The sequence below is a fragment of the Mastomys coucha genome, unplaced genomic scaffold (genome assembly GCF_008632895.1).
Source record: "Mastomys coucha isolate ucsf_1 unplaced genomic scaffold, UCSF_Mcou_1 pScaffold5, whole genome shotgun sequence".
Classification (NCBI taxonomy): domain Eukaryota; kingdom Metazoa; phylum Chordata; class Mammalia; order Rodentia; family Muridae; genus Mastomys; species Mastomys coucha.
Genome location: NW_022196911.1, coordinates 25,134,453 through 25,143,796, shown reverse-complemented (window position 1 = coordinate 25,143,796; position 9,344 = coordinate 25,134,453). Strand labels below are relative to the sequence as shown.

At 47.2% G+C, this 9,344-nt stretch overlaps 1 non-coding gene and 1 pseudogene across 1 annotated transcript; both read right to left on the bottom strand.

Annotated features, from left to right (window-relative positions):
- Nucleotides 1–1,434: 1,434 nt before the first annotated feature.
- On the bottom strand, nucleotides 1,435–3,644 carry LOC116077485 (annotated as a pseudogene).
- Nucleotides 3,645–8,702: 5,058 nt separating this feature from the next.
- On the bottom strand, nucleotides 8,703–8,831 carry LOC116079400. The gene has a single exon (XR_004113954.1). It is a non-coding gene; the product is annotated as a small nucleolar RNA SNORA70 (small nucleolar RNA).
- Between the last annotated feature and the right edge of the window lie 513 nt (nucleotides 8,832–9,344).

Here is a 9,344-nt window from a genome sequence, read left to right as displayed (position 1 = left end):
GGTCCAACCTCACCGTCTTTCATGACTGGCTAGTTTTAAAAGAATCGGCACAGAGGAAAGAAGAGACGGGGAGGAAATTGGCCCCTTTAGAGCTTTAATGTAAACAAATGGTCCACCAAGTTGGAGAATCAAAACATTTGCATAAAGGTAGGAGAAAATAAAAATATTTTAATTCCTTATCCTAAGTTTTATGGTATTTAATAAGAAGGTGAATATTTACTGATTCCTATACATTTGATCATGTGTCAAGCTGACTAACAACAAGCTAGCTCCACTAAGGATTTTGTACAAGAAAACCACATGACAGTACCTGGGTGAGCAAAGCAACTGCAGGGCATTGTGGATTGCAGAGCTGACACGGAAAGCCTCGGGTCCACCAGGCTGTACCTAACTGCACTTTTAAGGAGCGACTAATAAAAATGAAGGGAACCTTATCATGCTGTATTGGGCTTTCCTCCAGCTACTGGCTCCTGAAACCACCTGACTCCTGCTTCAAAAGTCAATGAGAGGAATCGGGGAGACCTGATAATAATTTTCAAAGTAGCTTTACTGCTGTTGGTTGTATTTTTGTAGAGCCTTATAAGTAAACTATTATTAGCATTCTACAGAAATACAGCTTCTGACGAAGGAACATGAAGGACATTCTTGAGATGCCAGGATGTTACCCACCCGAGTAGACTAGCAGAGTGGCGTCAGATATGACTGACCTAAGAATCATTCCTTCTCTATTTCTGTTGCAAGTTTATTAGAATTAACTCCTTGAGGTCTGTCACTTACATTCTGCACCCCACCCCCACTCCCACACCCACCAATGTGTGGCCAACCAGAACAGATCTTACCTAGCCATCATGGGACAATGACAGACAGACTGCCAAGTGGCTAATCAGCACTGTCTTTAGAGATTATCGTTCAGAGACACAAGGGTGAAAGTTGTTAGAACTGAAATCAAACTGTACCAGTCCTGGCAGCACTTGTCTGTAACTGAAGCGCTTGGGAAACTAAAACAGGGGATTGTAAATTTGAGGCCAGCCTAGGCTTCGTGAAAAGACGCTGTCTCGCTCGAACCAATGAGATGAAAGTAGTCGCTAGTGTGAGCCTTTCCAAAAGTAACTAAAAGCAGACACGTAATAAAAAAAATGCATTTTGTTTATTATGTTTCATAGATATACACCACCTCAAGACTGAGGTACTAAAACCAAAAGTGGAAAATTAGAACTGGCCTTGGAGACTCTGAGTCCACCCGTTCCACAGCCATGCCCGTGCCTCAGAGACCACTCCGACCACCTTCATTTACCGTCTGTTTATTGAGACAAATACAGCCACACAGCAACCCAACCCCACACGGGGTTTCCTGGGCACTCTGGGCAGCAGGGAAGGACAGGCCAGGGAAGAAGGCAGGGTAAAGAAGGGTCCGAGAGGGGAAGAACAGAGGAGTCAAGAAGCTGTCTCTGACGATGAGCAGCAGCCGGTAGACACGTGCTGATGGATCCAGGATAAGGAGCTCTGGACTCTCGAGAAGATCGCTGGCAGATTGTTGCTGCAATCTAGCCCGTTGCTGACCACACCCACCTATATCTATTCGTTGCTCTTCCAGCAGACCAAGGGACCCCCAGAGTCACCCTGCAGGAAGAGGAGCAGTCCTATCAGAGGCAAAGCACTAGGAAACTCCCAAATCCAGCCTCCCTTGAAGGAAGGACATCTGGAGGAGGAGTAAGGTCACATCTGGGCCCCAGTGACTCACAAAACAGGGGCCTCTGCCTAAGGTGCCAACACATAGCATGTCCTCAAAGATGGGCACAGTTTTGCGTCTGCCAGGCTTTTTTTTTTCCTGTAAGCCCGCTTACAGATCTTCTTATCCTGAATTGGAACCTTCACCTCGTACAGTTGATAGGGAGGCTCCAGAGGCACTTGGAGGAGGGGTGAAGGGGTCAGGAAGGAGGGGTGAGATGTATGTCCACAGCAGACTCACTTCATGCCAGTTACATTGGTCCTGACCTCACTGCTTTGGCCTGGAGCAAGTCAGAGCTCCCATTTCCCCATCTGTCCTAGATGGAGACCATGGCCTCAAGCTATCTTTACAAGCATACCCTTCTATGTTAAATGGGTTTAGAGTCTTTAAAAGGGGTCAGAGCACCTCCAAATTCATGCCCACCTTGAACTTCAGAATGTGACTTCATTTAACTATTTATGTGTGTTATTAAGGTTAAAATTAGATCATTCTGAGGCAGGCGTGGGGAGAGAAGCTTATAACCCTAGCACTTAAGGCTGAGGCAGGAGGATCATAAGTTCAAGGCAGCCACGGGCACCTAGTGAACTTATCCTGGATTGGGGATGGGCCCTAACTCCCATAGTAAGAGTTCTTTTAAGAGACAGAAGAGAATACAGAGGGGATAGCCATGTGGAAACACAGCAGAAACTAATGACAGAGCTACAAGGGCTGGAGAAACAAGAGGAATAAGGACCTGGAGCCTGTGCTGGAAAGGTAGCCACAGGCGCTCTGAGATGCGAGCTCACTGCCGTTGCTTACACCCTAGGTCCATGGCTGCATGGGTGCACAGCTACAACATATGCAAGAAATAGGACTGTGTGCACCTAGAGTCTCTGGTTCCCAAGAGGTTCCCAGAGCACATGAAGAAATGGTGTTCTTCTAAGTGGGTATCCCATCTCTCCTGCAGGGGATAGAGCCAGAAAAAGCAGCAGCACCTTCAAACCGGGGCAACCCAGGTTGGTTCTGCCTTGTCTACCTGCTGGCTGTGAGATCTGAAAATGGTGGCCAAGAAGCCTACCCAATGAGCCAATGAAACGGCTGAGTCAGAGGAGAGACTGTGCAATGCCCCCTCTGTCTCTCCATCTTACCATTTTGGAGAACGTTGCCCCAGCCAGCCAGCCAACACTGGTCAGTTGAGTTGAAGGTTAAGTTGTCTTTTGGCAGAGAGACTGGGCTGACATGTGTGGATATGACCAGGAGGGCAGTCAACTGCATCAGGGCCACATCAAACCTCTTACTAAAATCGTTGTAGTCAGGGTGGATGATGATTCTGCTGATGCTCAGAAGTTCCTGTTCCTTGTAGAGGTATACTTCCCTGAACTGGACCCTGTATACAGCTGGGTCGGCATCCTGACTGTGGAGGACAGACCCTAGGTGGTTCAGGGCAGCTGGTCAGGGTAGTGTACTGTCTACATTCTACACCCAGCAGATGCTCCCCAGTGGTGTCTCACCTTTGGATGCAGTGAGCAGCAGTCAGAATCCACTGAGGGTGGATGATGGAGCCCCCACAGATGTGCACCCAGGAGTTATGCCTCGTAACTGTAGGTTCTTAGGCTGACTTGCCATGGCCACCTCCCTGGTGGGGTACGGTGACCCCCCCCCGCAATGCCCACTGGCTTGCTTCTGGAGACAGATACTAAAAGCATTGTGGACAAGTCAGAGAACAAGGGCCAGCTTCCTGTTACTCCAACCCTGGACCAGATGTTGACATCCAGTGTTCAGGTAAGCCCTAAGAGTGAGCCAGCTGGGGGCTAGGGAGCAAGACAGGACAGTGTTCCTGATGCAAAGCACTAACTGAGGTGAGCCAAGACTTACCAGAGGCCATGAACACGGGGCTTTCCAGGCAGGAGAGAGCCAGAAGCAACAGCTGGAACATCTGCAGGCAGGGAGGGGGCTCTGGGAAGTGCAGGGTCCCAGCCACTACTGGTGCTAAGAACTGTGCTGCGCATCCCACTGCCCGCCCCCAACACTTCTCTTTGTCTTTGTGGAAAAAAAAAAAAACGGGTTGGACTTGATGGAGTTTTCCTAAAATCAAGACAATACTCAAAATATAGGGCCCCGTATCTCCCAGCTCCGAGCCCAGAGTGCTCTTGACAGGAACTCACATCCCACCTGGGTCCCATGCCCACCCAGCACCTCACAGCCAGGGAGGACATCTGACAGCATCTGTGAGCATTTCTGTTTTGGTGCCTGTAAAGACATCACTGGCACACACACACACACACACACACACACACACACACACACACACGGCAGAGGTCAGGGGTGCTGCCAAACTTCATCTATCCTCAGTGTCCCATTAAAATAATCCCAGTCTGGCCACAAACACATCCCCTCCCACCCATCTTGTGGCCAACACAAGGATGCCCAAGAAGCTTCTAGACTTCGGCTGAGAAACTGTCACTAAAGCTCCCTGCAGTGTCCCCACTGTCCACGTAAGAGGATCAGGACACCCACTGTCCCCTCCATAGGGTCTATCAGAAGCAGCTCAGAGCCAAGCTGGAGACTCACCTTGGCTTCAGAAACCCCAGGTTCTCTCCTATGAGAACCACTCACAGGGCGTTTGTGAAACACCCTCCCCCAAATAGATGGGTGTACCCAGATTACCTATGGCACAGTTTTTTGAAGACTCGGTGATAGACGAATATTTCAGGTGGAAGCAAGACAGACAACTCCCACAACCCTGTGCAAAGGAAGGGTTTATATTGCTAAACTAGACAAAGGTGACCCACAGCTACCTGGAGTGAATCCTGGCTTTTCCAAACACCATTAACATGTCCAACATCAGTAAAAGGACAACCAGAACACCAGAACCTGGCAGGAAATGCATAGATGACTATCTTAATGACTTTGTTTATGCTGTAGCCTTGGCACCTGTGTCAAGGTCTCCTAACTGGCAAGGTGAAAGTGGGGGCTAGTGTGGGCATGGTCAGGGAAGCTAGGCCTCCTTTCAGGTGGTAGAACATAGTCTTTTGAACAAACCATCTTCATCAGATTATCTGTGGCTGTTCTCAAAAGGCTATCACTATGATCAGTTGTTGCCTGTTGATAATTCCTAGGGAAGAGGGAGTATAGACCATCTCTGGATCCCTGTCTGAAAGCTGATCACTCTGCAGCTGAGGAAGTAGCTGGGATTGTCAAGGAGAGAAGTCCCACTGAAGTAAAGTTTCCCATGATTCATTGGGACAATCGGAACGTGCTTTCTCAGGATGAGCACACAGCTGTCAAAGAGGACCAAGCTCCACACTGAGCTGGTTAAACTGGGCAGTGTGGTAAGCATCATTCTGATGGTACTGATTTTGAGGGCTTGAGAAATCCAAGAAGAGGTCACAGAAAGCAGTAGAGGCTTGATACCTTGTGACAAGGTGCTGAGAAGACACGGGTCAAGGCAAAGTCTTGGGTGCAGCAGAAGCTCCTCCACGTATTGAAGAGACTCTTACACTTGAGAGTCTCTGGAGGCTTTTGGAGTTGGACCTATTTTGTATCATATTAAGAGATGAGGGCTGGTGAGATAGCTCAGTGGGTAAGAGCACTGACTTCTCTTCCGAAGGTCATGAGTTCAAATCCTAGCAACCATATAGTGGCTCATAACCACCTGTAATGAGATCTGACACTCTCTTCTGGTGCATCTGAAGACAGCTACAGTGTACTTACATATAATAATAAGTAAATATTTGGGCTTGAGCAAGCAAGGACTGAGAGAGCAGAGTTGACTGGAGGGGGATTGGCCGGAGTGAGCTGGGCTGACGGGAGCGAGTGGGGTTAACCAGAACAAGCAGAGGTCACATATATATATATATTCCCAGCAACCATTCTTCACAACCATGGTTGTGAAGGCTCACAACCATCTGTACAGCTACAGTGTACTCACATAAATAAACAAACAAATAAATAAATCTTTATAAAAGAGAGAGATAAGACTTTGGAGACATGGAAAGTTATGGCTTAAAATAACATATTTGGGTGTCAAGCTGACAAGGGGAGAATTGGGCTGGTTAGTTTTGTCAATGTTACTGGCTTAGTCAGTGTTCTGTTGCCATAAAGAGACACCATAACCATGACAACTCTTTTTTTTTTTTCAAAGATTTATTTATTTCATATATATGGGTACACTGTAGCTGTCTTCAGACACACCAGAAGAGGGCATCAGATCCTATTACAGATGGTTGTGAGTCACCATGTGGTTTCTGGGAATTGAACTCAGGACCTCTGGAAGAGCAAGCAGCCAGTGCTCTTAACTGCTGAGCCATCTCTCCAGCCATGATAACTCTTATAAAGGAAAGCATTTTGGGCTGGCGAGGTGGCTCAGCGGGTAAGAGCACTGACTGCTCTTCCGAAGGTTCTGAGTTCAAATCCCAGCAACCACATGGTAGCTCACAACCACCCATTATGAGATCTGACGCCCTCTTCTGGTGCGTCTGAAGACAGCTACAGTGAATTATGCCAGAGGGAGCGGGGCTGGAGCGAGTGGGGCTGGAGCGAGCGGGGCTGGCAGAGGTCCTGAGTTCAATTCCCAGTAGCCACACACATGATAGCTCACGGCCATCTGTACAACTACAGTGTACTCATACACATAATATAAATAAAATAAATCTTAAAAAAGAGAAGTAGTGCAATGTATCTTCTGACCACCTGAAAATAGACTCTGTCCCTATATTCCAACTCTCCTACCTCTTTAAAAAAAAGAAAGAAAGAAAAGCATTTAACAGGGTCTTGCTTACAGTTTCAGAGGTTTAGTTCACTGTCATTGTGGTGGGAAGCATGGTGGCATACAGGCAAGTATGGTGCTGGAGAAGCAACTGAGAGCTCTACATCTGGATCCAGATCAACAGACAGTAGGAAGGAAGCGACTCTGGGTTTGGAAGCCTCAAAGCCCTCAGTGACACATTTCCTCCAACAAGGACATGCCTCCCAATCCTTTCAAATTGTGCCACTACTTGGTGACCAAGCCCTGGAATATATGAGCCTATGGAGCCCTTCTTCCTCAAGCCACCACAGTGACACAACCTGGGAAGAGAGTTCTAAAGAGGAATTACCTAGATCAGGTTGGACTGTAGGCATGTCTGTGAGGTGTTGCTTTGATATTAACTGGTGTAGGAAGATGCAGTCCACTGTGAGTAGCACTATTCCTAGGCTCCTGAACTTCTAAGAGAGGAGCCAGCTAGCTGAGAAAGAGACCCAGGGACCAAACCGTTGCCCATGTTGTTATTCTCTCGCTCTTGTCTGTGGGGTCACAGGAACTTGCCTTAAGTTCCTACATTGACTCCTCTGCAATAACGGATTGTGGCCTGAAGTTGTGAGCCAGATAAACCATTTCTGCTCAGAGTTGCTTTGTTGGAATATTTTATCATAGCACAGCAATGAAACTAGAACAGCTTTTTTATTTGTTTGTTTTTTGAGACAAGGTTTCTCTGTGTAGCTCTGGCTGTCCTGGAACACACTCTGTAGATTAGGCTGACCTCAAACTCAAAGATTCAGCTGTCTCTGCCTCTTGAGTGTTGGATTAAAGGCATGTGCCACCTGGCTCCTAGAGCAGCCATTTTTAATGCTGTCCTGCACTAATTGCATATGCCCTGGATCTGGGAGGTGCTAGAGGGTCAGGATATTTATTAGAGAAAGACATCAATTCTGGAACTATCTATCATCTCCTGCACCGGGTGCAGACTTTCTGCTGCTGCTTTGGGGTCACCCATGCTCTAAGTAAGCCCAAAGAACTAAGTTTCCTTGGGGTGAACTTTAATGGAACCATACTTTGGAGAAGGGGAAAGGCATTATTCAAGCCTCTCCAGGGAAGGAATACTTAACAGGTGACCTCCCCTGGGGCCCCAGGGCCAATGAGACTGCTGAGAGCACTTGAACAGAGCTGAGCCCAGCCTTGGTTTTTCTTATCTTTGTTCTGGTTTGAGGGGAATATGTTTTCTTGAGAGCCTTGAGTATCCTTAGCAAACATCCCACAGCTGAGCTCTCCCACAGCCTTGGAGTGAGGAGATTGTTTTACTCCTACCTAAAACTCAGCTTACATGAGGGGATGTAAACTTCAGGACAGACTAGCCTGCAGGAAGGGCTAGGAACTGCATTCTTAGTATGTCACCCAGTAATGCTCTACAATGTTCCTGTGTTAGTAGCTGTGTCCCAGGGCCATGGTGCTGTAGGGAGCAAGTTCTAGGCCACACAGGGTTTTAAAAAAGAAAAAGCACTTTGATGGATCTGAAACTTAGGTTTGAGTTGTGTGAGGCTTGTGAGCTTATTTTGGTTTGTTCAAATGGCTGCAAATTTTTCCAGGTCTCTCCAGTTTTTAATGTCACTTTGTAGACCTGCCACAGGCATGGGTTTGCCTCGTTTTTTTGTTTTGTTTTGTTTTGCTTTGCTTTTGTATTTGTTTTCACCCAGGATGTGAGATTTATAACAGAACATGATTTGGTGGGTGGGTGCAGGACAGGACAAGACAGTGGAAGCCCTCAAGAGTGGGTGTGTGGGTCTCCTGCCACTTGTCCAGGATGCATATCACAATTGGGAATATATTTTACCCCACAGTCATCAGAGGTGAGCCAATTCTCAGCTACTCTGTCATCAAGTTCATTGGCATTAAACTTGGGGAAAACCCCACGGCTTTAAGGTGTGTTCATTCCAGTGGCCAGGGAACTTGAACCTGACTCTACACAGGACCTCAATCACATGTTCACTCTCTACACTCTACACTCTCTCAATCACATGTTCATTCTCTACACTCTACACAGGGCCTCAATCACATGTTCATTCTCTACACTCTACACTCTCTCAATCACATGGTCCTTACTCTTCAGATTTATTCAGATGGACATGAGGAGCTGGCCAATTCGAACCCTGGCTGCTGTGCCCTGGGACTTCCCAAAGCTGCCGGCCTGGAGCCCTGCTTGGGTACAACATTCAGATCAGATGTTAATAGCCACCAGAAAATCATTGCCGCGTTCCCTTAGGGAACCCACAGAGGTGAAAGCTGCACACATTTCCAAAGAGGCTGCTGTAACCATTTCACTCTAAGTCCCCAAGAAGAAAGAAACCTTGTTGGTTTAATTGGTTTCAGGATCATTATATAGTTTTGAGGCAGGATCTCTGCAGTCCAGGCTAGCCTTGAACTCACAGCCTCCTTTCTGTTTGAGCTTCTTAAATGCTAGAGCTATAGGTCTGAACAACCATACGTGATTCCACTGGGTTACTTTTCTTTACTTTTTTTTTGGAGTTGATGCAGAGGCCACGGAAGGGTGCTGCTTACTGGCTTGCTCCTCATGGCTTGCTCAGTTCTGCTTTCTTTTCTTTCTTTCTTTTTTTAAAGATTTATTTTATTTATTTTATGTGTATGAGTACACTGTAGCTGTACAGATGGCCATGAGCCATCTGTATATGTGGCTACTGGGAATTGAACTCAGGACCTCTGCCAGCCCCGCTCGCTCCAGCCCTGCTCACTCTGGCATAATTCACTGTAATTGTCTTCAGACACACCAGAAGAGGGTGTCAGATTTCATTACAGGTGGCTGTGAGCTACCATGTGGTTGCTGGGATTTGAACTCAGGACCTTCGGAAGAGCAGTCAGTGCTCT